At 44.1% G+C, this 15,395-nt stretch overlaps 1 protein-coding gene across 3 annotated transcripts in view; it reads right to left on the bottom strand.

Annotated features, from left to right (window-relative positions):
* Positions 1-13,701, bottom strand: part of TIAM2 (TIAM Rac1 associated GEF 2) — a 170,383-nt gene extending 156,682 nt beyond the window's left edge. For 2 of the 3 annotated variants that reach the window (XM_068677152.1, XM_068677155.1), the window contains exon 1: positions 13,565-13,701. The gene's annotated coding sequence lies outside the window, so the exon portion shown is untranslated. The remainder of the gene's footprint in view (positions 1-13,564) is intronic. The other variant, XM_068677153.1, reaches the window with a different exon arrangement.
* Positions 13,702-15,395: the final 1,694 nt, after the last annotated feature.

The raw sequence follows: 15,395 nt of genomic DNA, 5'->3' as shown, positions 1-15,395 counted from the left end.
CGGCACCTTTCACATGTGGCAACACACTCCCACCTCCAAATGCCCCTCACACTCAGTTCACACTTGGGAGAAACCAGGCCACCACTGCTACTGCTGGCAGACAAAGCTGCTCTTCTGCTGCAAAGTGAAAAACCAACGTCACACACCTGGATGACAAGAACTGGGGTAAGGTGGCACTGCCTGGACCAGGCTGATGGAGGACCAGGGAGGCTTCCACAACCCAGGGTGCAGAAGCCCATGCCTCCATCCCTACAGAACCTCCCTGCCCCATGCAACTCACACAAGCATCGCCTATCCCTCACTTGGACACACCATCAATCCATCTAAGCTACTTATCTTCCTCCCCGAGGTCCTATCCCCCTGCCATGACTATGCAGCAATCACCAGCACTGTCGACACAAGCTAACTGTCCATACACCACCTTCTGTCTATTCCGTGACACAGAAGGATGGGGATTTACACTTAATCACCACTCCTTTGTTAAGCTTCCAAAGACAAATTTAAATAAGACCTTCTGGAGGTTCGAGTTGGGAGGCTCCCCACATTTTAAAATCAAATGCAATGGTCGACCCCTAACTTCCCTTGCTGCTTACTTTGCAGGCAATACTTGCCCACCACACCTGCATACATACTGACTTCTTCATGGAGAGCTGACGTGCCATGGGGAAACCTGCAGAGAGCTGATATGTGAAAGTCATACACAAACTGCAAACAAGCATGAAGGATGGGATTCACCCTCAGGAAGAAGACACATCCTCGCCTGTTCTTCACATACAACACAATGGTTTCTGCTGCCTAGCCAGAGATATACTGTTGAACCAAGGACCTAGGTAACTCAGGTAAAGAGTAAGACTCTCTCTTCCTGACACCTTGGAGATGGCTGCTTTATGCAAGCAGGAACCCTCATAGGAAAACATCTAGTGTCATCACCCTGCTAGGGGTCATCCCTTCAGCTGTTTTGCTGATAGAGCCATGAAAATCCCAAGCAGATGTGAATTTCTACATCATCTGAATTTTGGGTTCCACAAAATGCCTTTGGCTACTATTCATGGTGATGATATCTGTCTAACTTGCTGCTAAGCCAGTTGAATGCAACTTTTCACTGTACAGCTATGGAGGTCTCCTTGGCCTCTCCTCTTCAGATCACCTGGCAGCCACAACCAGAGGTACTTGCAGCATGCTGTGCATGCACAGCTGAAATGGACAGGGCCTTTAGCATGAAATGACTAGACATAGACACAAGCAAAAATACTTAGACCTTTGTGCCTTTCTCTGAAAACTCTCTCCAAGCCAGACCAAAGTAGTGAGACAAAGAAGCCCTCGAAGCTCACCACCCTTCTAACACCTAGTCATTTTGACCCCCCAGTGCAAGAATTCACGATTTCCATCTCTCTGAGACTATACACATTGCCACACAAAGCTATGGCAGGAAGTATGCAAAGTTGGGTTTGGTCTGGTTTTAAACTCACAGAGGGCAGCACAGTGGTTGTCACCGTCTATCAAGACAAGTTGGCCAGCAGGACTAGCCCGTTTGATTATGGGTCAAACTACCCTTGTGCTACAGACACTCCAGTCACTCCCTGCATCTGTATCCCCAGACTGGGAGAAGGGCAAGGAGAAAAGCCCTAGCTGCCCTATCTCTCAAAAGCTGACAAGGGACTCAACAGTGAAATGCTGACTGACCCATCAGGATCCTGTTTCCAGCTGTAAAGTCTTGAAGCTCACATGCAGTAAAGCAGCACTACCTTTTTCAACCAGTATCCATGCCTCATCCAACAGGGGAAAAAAAAAAAAAAAAAAAAACAACTCCTCATCTTCCTTACAGGCATGAGTGACAGCCACTTGGGAGGTCATTTCTTCCAAAAGGAGACCATTATAAAATTTTATGAAAAGCAGCCTCTGTACACAAGACTGATACAATTCAGGCTCTAAAAGAAGAGAAACTTCCAACAGTGTTAGATAAAATTAGTTTTATTAACAAAAAAGAGGACAAAAAGGAGGCAATCTCTTCTTCATCTTTACTGGGCATTGTTCCAAGGAAATCCTTCTTTGCAAGGTAGCAGCTTGTCACAAGGACAGAGAGTTTTACTCCTCTGAAGTCAAACCCTAAGGAACAGCTGCAGAAGGGATGGGAGCAACTTCATGTCTCCTGACCCTCTCATATGGAAATGCAGCTTCCAAGCAGCTTTCTACTAGACACTGCTAATTCTGCAGGTATCAGAAAAGGCTCAAAAAAGGCATCGATGAAGAAAGTGAAATGCTGCCCAGGAAAAGATAATCTTTTGGTGTTTTGGACTTGGATGGCCACCAAATCAGAAATTGTTTCTTCCTTTTTTAATATTTCCACACAGTGGGACAAGCTTTGCAAGAAAAAAGAAATCAATTAAATTCATGCAGTCAAAGAGAGGCAAAGCACCAAATGATGCCAGTTTCCTTTCATCAAAGATTCAGATTCAGAGGCTATGTCTACAGGTGATGATGCTGACAGGTACAAACTTGTTCTGAGCAGACACAAGCAGTCCCTGCCCACACTCGGAGATAACCAAAAGTCTTTTGAACGCTTAGCGCGGCTCTGGGCCAAACTAATCTCTGCTGAGCCGCAGGTACATCACCTTTAGCTCCGTGCCATTACCTTGGGCTCAGCACATGCTGGCAATGTTCACAGCACTTCACGCTGGCTCAAAGCACAGGCAGGGTTCATTCCCGTCTGCCATCAGAGGCAGACAGAGCTGCTGTCACGCTCATGGCTTCATCTTTAAGCCCTGACTTTGGTCGTGCATCCACTCACGCCAACTGCTTGCATTATCAATCTAACAGAAGACATCTCAGGCTGGTCTTCTACTCAAGCATATGTTTTGACACCAAAACAAATGTTCTTCCTGTTAAGTGTATGAAAGATCTTGAACTGAGCATCTAACTAAGATACTTGGCTTTAATTTTGAATTATGTATCTGTATCACAGCTTTTCTACTGAAAATAAAGAATTTACACATTAAAATGAAACTTCTTAAACAAAGCAGTGCTTTTATTCAAGTGTTTCTTTGGAAATACTTCCTCTACCCCAACAGGGGCCATGTTTAGGCAGCTGGCTGGGGAGCAGAAAGAAGGGGAGGATGAGAATCATGCCATGCTCATGACAGGTAGAGATGCCAGGCTTCCACCTGGCTTTCGGGCTCCCGTCTGCTCTTTGACTCAGAAATGACATCTCTACAGACAGACAGAACGGGGCTGTAAAACCAAAACATATTTTCTTAACACTGCTCCAGAAATATCCTCTGCTAAACGTGTAACAGATGCATGTTCCTCATTAAAAAAGTGTTGCTATACATTATGTCTTGGCTGCAGACAGATTCTGGCAAAGCCTGATACACTGTGGACATATAATTCATGCGTATAGTATGTGAACTCTGTACCCCACTTCTCAACCTGCTGAGCTCCTATCGTGGCTTTTGGGCTGTGGAAATGGGAGCAAAGGGAGAAAGCAACAGCATGTGTCTGATGCTGGAACTGAGAAAACAACCATTCAAAGTTTTTGAACATACTTCTCCCAGCACAATCCCCAGGCATCCAGTTTTCATTCCCACGTGTGTCATGAACTGGAAAAGCCACACCAACTCCAGCTACCTTTCTCTAAGAGGAAAAAGAAATCATCACTTGACGGTGACCATTTTGTTCCTTGAGTCATCTGTCTCCTTTTGTTAAAAACTTAACTCTTGGCTTCTTGGAAAGGTAGGCCCTAATGATGAATTACAATATTTTTGGCTGATTGGTGCTTAAAACCAGCCCACGCTAAGCATAACTTCATAGTCCACAGGGAGACCCTCAGTTTTATTCCTTGCCTGGTATCCAGACTTGTATTTAATTACTGGTTATTTAGATTTATAGGCAGATTTGCTAAAAACAGTGACTCTCTGTGTGCAGACAATAACCTTTTGATGGGTACAGTAGTAAAACTGAAATTGCTATGTAAACAGGACCAAATTTTAAAAGTAGCTGGTGTAGCTCTATAATGAAATTGGCAGCACTGTGTGGGTACTTTGTCTCAGAGAATGCTAAATGGTGCATAGCCAGCGTTTGCTCCATAAACTGTCAAACAAGAGAACCGCAACTGTTCAGCGATTTGTTTTTCTAATGTAGTTCTCCACCATGGGAAATGTCTTTTCCATGGCCAAGCACAGAAGCCAGTAGGATCCAAAAGAAATACAAGGGAGAAAGATGATGTCTATAGGGTGTCTCCCAGCTGAGAAAAAAGGTGAAGGAAAAAGTTTCTGAAAGAGTTGGGTTTGGTAGTGTTATTGAAAAAATACAGTGCTCAGGCAAGACTTACTTTTGGGATGCTATACTTAATTGTTGAGTATCAATAATGCTACTGTAACACCTAAATATTTCTTTTAATTCATTAGTCAACGTAGAGATAAAACCGATGCTTACATCAACAGAAAGATTGAACAACAACACATGTACCTGGTAACCTTCTGAGGGCCTTTTACTACTTTACAAAAAGGAGCAGACCTCATCACCTTTGAAAGGCAGAAAAACTAATACCCACCTTTGCTGAAGAAACAAACTTTCTGCAAGTAAGCGATATCCGAGCTACACTTCAGCAAATAAAGCGATACGTGAGCACTGGTCCCAGGTTTCCTGTTTTGTTCTATATTCTATTTGTCATTTCTTTTCAGTTTTATAGCTCATGTCAGTAGAACAACCAACAAATGTTGTTTTGTTCATAATAATGGAGGGTAGATAGAAAAGGAAAGTCTTTCCTACTGATGAAAGGATGCCCCTGATTCAGATTTTAAAAGCAATTGATATGGACTGACTCCATCTCAAATAGCTGTCCTGGTGAAGTCTCTCTCAGTAGTGGAAAAAACAGCACAGATCTCCTTTTTTCCTGCTTCTTCTTGGGCCAGGCAGAAAGAGAAAAAAAAAAAAAAAAAAAGATAAAACGTAGAATTGAAACCTCATTTGACCTAGTCCTTAGGAAGATGCATTACATTTTAAGGGGTTGATTCTGGAGAAGTAATCAAATACACAATATTTTTTACTGGGGTTCAAGTGTCCACAATACCCAGAGAAATAATCAAGGAAACCCTGAGTAGACTGCAAGACTCCTCTGTACATGTAGAACTACTTCCCAACGGTGCAATTGTAGCTGGTAATCAAGCCTTGCACACTATCAGGTGGCAGATATAACAGTTACTTACCCCTACCCTACAACTTCCCTGACTGCTGACAGACTGCAAACGGGTTGTTCATAACACAAGCAAAGGTAGGATGGGACTATGGTAAGTGGCTGGAGAGCTATCAGCAGTAATGCACCAACTGCAACAAATCGGCTCAACAAGACGGGAGTGTCAACACACATCAGTAACTTAGACCGTGATTGCTGAGAATCAAAGTTCACATCATTTTATGTCCCTGAAATGTCAACCCAATGGCGAATTTAAAAATAATAGTTATATCACTTTGCCAGTTATAAGACAAATCCTAGTAACATTGTGTTGATCTTGACCTGGCCTGAGACAAAGAAGTCACAGATGCAGAGAAAAGCGTAGGCCTGAGGAGCAATTACAGAAAATAAAAATTACAGCCATGATACAACATGTCAAATCCCTATTCAATCCCTATTACCAGTTGCAATCTATGTTATCCTTGGATGATATTTTTAGATAAAGATGCCTGTTAGCCACATCATCTTTTATTGAATGTCCAGCATGTTATAAGCATTATGTAAATACGTGAACTTTACAGAGGGGAGAGCATTATGCAGATATTTTCCTTTATTACTCTTAACTACTGGATTGTGATACAACTTAAAAATTGTCATAGAATCACAGAACAGCTTGGGTTGGAAGAGACCCTAAAACCCATCGAAGTCCAATGTCTCTGCCATGGGCATGGACACCTCCCACCAGACCAGGCTGTACAAAGCCCCATCCAGCCTGGCCTTGAACACCTCCAGAGATGGGGCACTCAACTCTCTGAGAAACCCGTGCCAGTGCCTCAACACCTTCCAAGTGAATAATTTCTTTCTAATGTCCCATCTAAATCTACTCTCTTTCAGTTTAAAGCCACTCCTCTAACTCAGAACCCAATGAGCCCAACAAATTTAGTTAAGACAGTTTTTACCTGCAGCAACAAAAATAGTACTCACCAAATAAAAAAAATACTGAGGAAGGAAAAAAGATTCATAGCAAGGCCACATACATGAGGTCATGAAAACCTGAATAAAGAGGGAGTCTAAAAAGGAAATAAATAAAAGGTCAACATGAGTAATTAAAAGAAAAGGCGGGGGGAAAAAAGCCACCTTATAATTATTTATAATAATTTAGCTTTTCGGGCATTACTTATACTTTATGAAAATGAAGCAGCAAAATCTTAGCACTACGTATTTTTCTATACATATACACAGGATTTTATAGGTACAGTATGCCAAATGTGGACCACTGTAATGTGGACAAATAGCTGAAATCACTGTTGTCAGGTGGCACTGATTTATTTCATTAGAGAAAATGAATCTCAAACAACATCCATTTCACTATCAGTTTCTATGTTCTGCAACCAGAACCAGAACTTGTTCATTTTGCAGTTAAATGAACAAGTGTATTCCTCCTACAAAAATAACTGCTATGATTGCTGAGTACCAAAGTGTTAGGAAAGAAAACCTCACTGGACTTTTAGGAACAATATGCCCTCTTTGCTTGCCTGTACACTGCAGAGCAGGAATTTCCTTCCCTTTTTTGGCACTTTCCTCCAAAGCGGATGCTGAATTCAAGATAATAGGGAGAATGAAAGGCAAGGGCAGGCATCTCTGACATATCCTATTCTTCTACTACTAGGCAGCTGAATATGAGACAACTAGAAGGGGATATAGAGTCAGCTGATAAATTTATTCTTTAACAGGAAATAAGAGCTCATGGAAGAGGAATCCATTTGAACTGTATCTGATCACGCCTGCTGGTGAGCAGCAGGGTGGAGGTGAACTCAAAACAGCATGCATCTTGAGCGGAAGAAGTGCAAGGACCAAATCAATAAGACACCATGTACCATAATACAAATTTTAGAAAGCTAGTATTTGGACCATGTCAATATAACACAGGCATTGATGGTTTCAACATAATTATTTTAGACTGAAATGCCTGAAACTAAGTAATGCGTTACTTACCTGAAAACTTTTACATTTTTAAGCAAATATTTTCTCCCTCAAAATCTGATAAAGGGGAAGATATACAAAATATTTTAGCTCAAGTAAAACATTCCTGTTGGTTTGAAACCACAGGAAAAAAAAAATGATTTTAACAGTTTTTTGGGGGTTGGTTTGTTTTTTTGTTGTGTGTGGGTTTTTTTGTTTTTGTTTTTTCAAAATAAGATGCCTTGCAGTCAGTTGGTAAAGCTTGAAAGCTTATAATTACTTAACAAGCTTTGTGTTCCAAACAATGGTATCTTAATGGTTCAAGTTTCTCTTCTTTCTGCTGTCATACATGCAATGATCACGCAAGTTAATTATAGAGAGTTGACATTGCCAAATATCACACGCTAAAGTTGTGATATAGTTCTACTAGAAATCAAAACTATACCCTAATTATTGGTACTGCTACCACGTTAAAGACCTCACTCTCTCTGACTATGGGCAGGTTGCATCTATGGTCAAGACCAACCTTGCACCAACTGGCCTAAGCAAATGCTCTGCAACAAGAGCACAGCTGCACAATGTCAGCACCAGATCCAGGACCCAATCTTTCTGCAGCAGATTTGTTTCTTAAACTAGAATGAGAGGTGAATGTCCAATATCTGGAGAGCTGCATCTACTATTTCCTCCTAAAAGCTACCTTATTACTCTTGTAGCACTCTGTAAAGGAAGCTAATTCTGTATATGGTTAATGCACATAAGCATGCCTCCTATCTCTCAAGAGAGATAATTTTAAGAGCATTTTCAAGTGACTAATATGAAAGCAAGTAAGCAATTTACGCTTTATAGCATCAACTGAAACAGACTTTTTGGCACACATCTAAACTCTTCACAGTGTCCCTGCCGAACACATCTATAATTCTCATTTTTATTCTAGATAAGATACATACTGCCTTTAGTATGGTGGTGATCCAATTTAAATGATTTAATTAGAATTATATGCTCTAGTCCTTGGCCACTCTCTTGCTATAAAGTAGGAATTTCCTTTGGGCAGGCACAAAAGCTAAGTTGTGATTGCTTTTCCCAGCTCCAAAGAATGTATTCTTACTTCCCATTCCTGCCAGACACCAAAAGGGTTCACTAATTTCTTTGATGCTTTTCCTTCTCCAACTCTAAATCCATCCTAACAGTATAAGGGAAGCAGAAGCAGTTGTTACCATGATACTGAGTTTAAAATATTAATAAAGACCACTAAAAAGCATCCACATTTGTACTACTTTCTGACTTACTATTAGAATCAAAGCCATGAGAAAATTCTTCTCCAAAGATGTTATTTTTCCAAGACTTTATAACCTGAATCTTTCCTTTCCCTAGAAAAGGAAGAGGATCTACTAAAACCATCTTAACATTTATCACAAAATCAATATTTTGTAAATATTGATTTCTCTAAAACCTGATACCAATAAAGAGATTTCCTCTTAATTACTACAGCAGAAAACTGTTTTCACACTCTCCTCTACAGTGCTTAAATTTCCAACAAGAAGAAAGGAATTAAAATAAGGAGCAAGAACAGATTTTTAGGCTTTCTGGCTTTTAGTTTCCATGAACAATTCACAGGAATTAATTTCTTTACACATATAAGACAAAGTTGCTGACATGAGCAAGCAACAAACTTCTGCACATGATTTCAGTGGTGTCCCAATACCCTCAAGGAGAACATTTGTCTTCTCATCCCTAACTGAAGATAGGTTCGTTTCCAAACTGCATCCTGGAGACATTTGACTAAAACTGCTTTCCTGCTTTCCTCCAGGCAAAAAGTAAACATCTATAAACATTTTGTACTAACATTGCAATGCAAAAAAAAAAAAAAAAAAAAAAAGACCACGCACTATTACATGTACTCATGTGCTTCCCCCCCCCCCCCCCTCCTTTTCTGCGTTTATAAGAAACAGGCAGTGATGCACGCCACGAGGCTGGGATCTAATCAGACACAGTAAGGCCCTGTCTAGACAGGCAAAAGTTATCACAATCAGTTAACGTGGTTGAAGAACTCCATTAAGACGCAGGCTAGCCAGGATGAAACCACATTAGCAAGCCACACAGCACAGCTAGGCAGCGAGACGGCCTTGGGGCCTTCTCCCAGTACCTGGGAAGTGACACGGATGGGCCACTGCAGCTCGGCTGCATCGGGCTAAAGTGACTGAGAACCCTAAAATAAAAAAGTCCCAAAGTAAGTCAAAACAAAGCCCACCTTATCAAGCTCACCCCTTCCAAACCGAGCCTCCCCTAATGATTTGTACATGGCTGGCATGTCACGGCAGGGCTGAGGAATCACCGTCAAAACTACAGGCAGGAGCGCAGCCCTGCTCCATGGATCTTCGAGCCAAGTTCGGTGAAGCCCCACACAGTTCACAGAGGCTTGACAGCAAAGAGGAGCCAGGCAGCTGTACGCTTCTGTGCCCGGACTCATGCTGACCCAGCACCACCAGCACGATAGCAGGTGCCCACAACAGAGAGGCCATTGCCTACCCAGCGGGTAAGTACCTGGTGAGGGTTTTCATTCTCACCCTTCATCCCCTGGAATTTCACCACTTCTGTTTGCAGGAAAACACGCTTCCGTGGTGTTTGGGATATAAGCACATATCTCCCAATAAAGAAACCCAATACACACACCAAGAAAAAGGCAAAGCATGAAAGGAATGAAAAATTAAGGAAGAGTGATTAGAATTGTACCTAATGCAAGGCAAACTTGCTTCCTTTGCTGTGATCTTCCCCACAATCTCAAAAATTTTATGGCTTCTTAATATCACCTCTCTACTTTGCAAACTGCACATCACAGCATATTTGATTCAGTGGTAAATGTGATAAAACCACACGCAGTCCATTTATTACTCTTACTTTATTACTCTTTTTCAAATAATTGATTTTAAGATAAACAAAGAATTTGAGAATGCTAAGGAGAGAAATGAGGAAATAAGAGCACCTACTAAATCATTATCATAAAGTCTACAGGCAGTAGGAGCTATATAGAAGCTATATCCAGACACTAACATTTAATCATGGCCCACAAGAAAATGAAACAAAACTCATGGAAGTGCTCATGTTTTAATTGTCCTGACAATAAAACCTATTTTCAGCTATGCTGTCCCAAGCAATGAACTGCAAGCTTTACAGCTGCTGTTAAAGGCCTCACAAACCCTTTGCCGAAGAGGAGTAAGCATATACTTCTGCGGTTACACAATGCCATACGTACACTTTGGGGAGAGGAGAGGAAGCTATAAACTATCCACAATCCACCAGGGAAAATCATTCGTCTTTGAATCAAGAACAGGCTTCATAATAAATTCCTTAGCTATTGTATTATATAATCGCATTGGTAGCATTTGTCCAAACTTTTCCAGTGCATTACTTTGAGTGGCTGCAATTTAGTTTACAGAGAAAAAATAATCCCACAGAGAATTTGACAGCATACACAGGAACACTGGCAACTTTTCAGTTCCATTATTATTGTATTATTATCCTCCCATTAACAGAAGCAATGGGCTTCACTTTGGCACTAGCAGTATCTCACCTTTGTCTTTAAATGGCAAGGCAACCCCATCAATCTGTAAAGGTGTTTCACAGCACCATGAAAGGTCCTTACTGATGTGCCCATGCACTATCAGGTGTAAGATTTCAGCTGAATTTCTCACTGCAAAGGCAAGCGGACAGCTCGGGGAGCTCAACAATAGCTAGCGGAAAGGACTGCAGGCTGGGCATCCACATCACCCTCTGCAAGCATCACACTGAAGGCAATCCAGTGTGCTCTCCAACAGTGGACTAGGTACAAGTGTTTGGTGGTAACAGCATCAGCTGAGCATGGAAGAGCTCAGACCTGGCAAATAAATGCAGGCTCTGGATGAACATCTGTAAATTGAATATAAACAGTTCTTCAAGCAATTCACGGTAAGTGCCAGGAAGAGCTGCACCGTAACAGAGGGCTAAGAGTGCCTAGATGCCATAGTTCAACATGGCTAAGCTCTGTATGCAGACACGCAGGCTCTACTTCCTTTTGGTAGCCAACAAGTAGTAAGAACTAATCATGATTTGCAATTGCAGCAACAGTTATTACTTCTAGATTGTCAGAAAACGTACCGTAGGGATCTAACAGGAGACCACAGGAATGTTCCCCAGGACCTGAACACCAGTGAACACCTGCTGACAGCTTTTCAAGGGATTGCACTAAGTGGAACAGGAGCAGCCAGGAAGGGAAAGACTGGGTTTCCCACCTCTGGCAAAAGAGAGGGCTTTGCTGCCTTATGCTGATTCCCAGCTTCCACTTTTCAGCCAGCCCATTTGGAGAAACACATGCTCAGTGGATCAGCATCCATTGCTGTCACAAGCCCATGATATTTACTGCAACTGCCATGAGCGCCTGTAAGACTTCTAGCTCACCTTCTGCTCTAAGTTCTAGACAACACTGCAAAGAACCACAAGTACCTGTAAAAGCTCACAAACACTTTTTATAAAACACGAATACTTTGTATAAAACACTGCACATGCTGCTGTGCTATCTATGGCGCTTACTGTTGTCCAAAGCAACAATTATGCAAACACTTGTGCACTTGCTTAATTTTTCTGTTACAAACTACTCCATTATGCCTAATGGAGTCATTTACAAAGGCTTGTTTTTAGCCAGGAAGGCCAGGTTCCCCAGGCTACATGGGGAATCACTGCAGAGGCTCCTGGGGAGGTAAGAAGGGGGGTTCTGCTCAGAGCACCTACAGCCACCCTGCAGCTCCACGGGGAATTTTGGCAGCAATACTAACTTCTGCCAGCTTAAAAAAGCAGCCCTGCCTTACCCACACCCTTTTCCTTCTCCTCTTACCCCCCAGTGAACCAAATCATGGAAGCAATCCAGGTTAAAATTAAATCCGGGGTTTTTTTTTGCTCTGTGCCTCAATCCAGTTCACCGCAGGGCAGCATAAGCATTCATACTGGTGTGAATGGGGAAAGGAGGCAGAGGTAGGCACAAGCTGCCGGGGCGACACTAAGCTATGCCAGGTTAAACTACAGCAAGCACAGCCATGTCCCAACACTGCACTTCCAGCTCCACTGCGCTCACCCACCCACCACTGATGGTGCAGGGATGAGGGTTGTCCTCTCTCCCCTCCCTGCCCTCTCCCCATGGTACCAGAGCTCAGCAGCCTTCACAGACCCTCCCCTGTGGGCTAAAGCAGCAGCCAACTCCTGCAAGGATTCAGGGGCTAGGTTAGATATTTGCTGTGTTAGCTCTCCAACTGACTTTGCACAGGGTCAGAGGAACCGGCACATGGGAGAGGGTGCGATGGGACCAGGACAGCTCATCCCAGCACAAGAGCATCCAGAGCAAGATGTCTGTTTCCCCCGGCTGCAGAGGCAATCCCCTCCAGGAGCAGCAGATGCCTCCCACGGGGACCAGCCACAGAAGTAAAGCCAAACACACAGAGAAACGCCTGAAGGATTGTTAAGTTTTGCTCACGCATTAAAAAAAAAAAAAAAAAAAAAAGGCATAAAAGGACATTACTGAAAGTAAAGTTAGATAAAGCAAGGTCATACAAAGTACTGGTTTCCTTTTACATTCTTTGCATATACAAAGATCCCAACAGTTCCAGGGGGATTTTCTTGTGTAGTCTTACTGAAAGCTGATTAAAGAAAATGACCATAAGCCTGCTGTTAACTTAAACCAAATTATTAATTTAATTCAGTGGGAGTTCTGGGTGTGTGGAAAGCACAACATGGCACCCTTGGATTCACACACGCAGATCTCTGGGGAAATGACAAGAGCCCTGCGGACACGCAAAAAAGACAAGATTTACTGCAGGTTATTAAAACCCAGCACACAAATCACCTATATCATCACAACATCTTCGCCAGACTTTAAACTCCTTACGCAAGATCGACCTTTCAGAATTGCCATCGTTAGCTGCGCCTTCTCCCTTTTCAACCCCAGTCGCCTCTACCCCGAAGGTCTCCAGCAGCGAGCCCTTTTATTTCACCACGATTTTCATCCGAGCTGCCGAGCCCCGCGATGCAAGGGCTACCTGCGAGGCAAGGAGGCTTCCGAGCCGCTGCTCGTTACAAAGCCGGGCACGGCCGTGCACACGCGGTACCTGCCCGGACCTTGCCAGGTCCGGTACCCGGGGGGCTCCCGGGGGGTGCCTGGGGGGTTTCCCCCTGCCTGAGGCTCTTTGTTCAGCGGCACCAGAGGCCGGAGTGGCCGCGCCCCAGCGTCGCTCAGCCCCGGGGGGTCCCCGCCGGACGGGGCGCACGGAGCCGCCCCGCTCCCGGTCCCGGTCCCGGCCGCGGAGGATGGGGCTCAACACCAGCGGGCAGACGCACGGACACCACCCGGCAGCTCCAGCCCCGAGGGGCCGGGGGCTCTCTGCCCGCCTCCATCCCCTTCTCCCCCTTTACCTGCCCGCGGAGCGCCGCAGCCCCCGCAGACTTTGTCCCCGCGGCACGCCCGGCTCCCGGCGGAGAAGTTTCTGCCTCTACTTCGCTCCTCGCACCGGCGGCGGCGCCGCTCCCCCTGCCCGCCCCCTCCGTCCCTCCCTCCCGTCGGGGGAGGCGGTGGCGGCCCGACCCCGCCCCGCGGCTCCTCCGCCCCGGCCCGGGCTGAGCCGGGCAGAGCTGAGTCCCGGAGCCCCGCAGCCCCGGGGGTGCCACCGGCTGCGGCCGCGGTAGCTCCGCGGAGCGCCCGCACGTCGGGGCCGGGGCTGTTCGCACGGCCTCGGCGGTGCCCGGTCCCCGTCCCCATCTCCATCCCTGCAGGGTCCAAGTCTCGCAGCCCCATCCTCCTCCACGTGCCCCAGCCAGGCCTCCTGTCTTTTCGCAGTCTCTTTACAAACTTATTGGAAGTCGCCGACCCGGTTACTACGGCCGTGAGAGAGATTAAAGCCCAGGAGAACTTCAGCCCTCGAGGTTTTTAAGAGCTCTTCCGAGAGGGGCTCCACAGCAGAACCGCGATGGAAACGGCTCCGGCAACACAGCCGCAATTTTCACAGCTGTTTGGGGAAGCGAGGGGCAGATGCTGCCCCTACACATCCCTGTCTGCAATTACCTGCTATGTTCAATTCTTACACTGCATTCCTTATTATTTTGGCACTGTGCAAGTACAGTTTACTTGCCTGTTATGCTGCCTAATTAGTATTTGTTAGTGCAGTGACTATGAATGCTTTAAATATAAAGCACTACATGGTTTTAAGACTAAAATGAGTGGCATCTCACATTGGTTAGGTTTCTTCTATTGAACTTGCAGAGTTCAAGCAAGATGTACTAGAGCACTAGGAATATACATCAAGTCGTCAGTACTCATAGAAGCAGAGGAATAGTGCAAAACTATTAGAGCAAGCATTTTTTCAGAGGTGTTTTTTTATTATTATTTAAAAAAAAAAAAAACTATCAGGAAAGTATTGGTCAAAAACCAGGTTCTTTCATAGTATTTGAAGCAATCATTCAGGAAAAAAAAAAAATAGACTTTCCTACACTGCAGAAAGAGTCTGCTGAAGTCATGCAGAGGAGCCATGTGTATGGCATTTTGTTTAGCCGACATCTCTGGACAGGGGGCTTTGCTACATAATTGTTTAATCTGGAATTGGGCTGTTCCCCCTGGTCCAGACCACCTCCTCCTTGGATTTGTCTTTTCTCCCTCGTATGCCTGTAACTGGAGTATCACTTTGTCAATGTGCAGCACCCCTCAAAAAAGAGTCACTGGCTTTCAGCTGGTGTCCTCTAGCTCCACAGTCTGAGCAGGAGATGGAGCAGCATGGACCCATAGAAAGCTGTTGGAAACGCTCAATAACAGTATTGCTAATGCAACATACAAAGAAGGCATATGAAAAATCATACGGAAGCCCTTAAAAACATTTTTTTTCCCTCAACAATTAGCTCTTGAACTTTCAGGATCATGCCAGGGTTATGTTTCCAATTTATTTTTCACAGGCCTGAGAGCTAACTACTTACTTTTAAAAAGAAATGGAAGTTTGAAATTGTCTCATATTCAAATGACTTCTGCAACCAGGGAATTAAAAATAAAGTGTATAAAATAAAATATACTAATATCTGTGTGTTGGTAGCACTGCAAAAGTGGTGATGGAGGCATTAATGCTCCACTGAGCCCTACATCTTAGTTCTGCTGTAAAAGATTATGTTTATAGTAAACTCACATTAGTAGTAAATCCAGTCAGTGGTGTGCTCCAGGGAAGAAAATCTCTACATTTGTAAAGTGCTGAGCTAGTTGCCTATC

The sequence above is a fragment of the Anas acuta genome, chromosome 3, assembly GCF_963932015.1.
Source record: "Anas acuta chromosome 3, bAnaAcu1.1, whole genome shotgun sequence".
Classification (NCBI taxonomy): Eukaryota; Metazoa; Chordata; class Aves; order Anseriformes; family Anatidae; genus Anas; species Anas acuta.
Note: the sequence above shows the minus strand (reverse complement) of the source record. Positions and strands in the feature narration are given on the sequence as shown.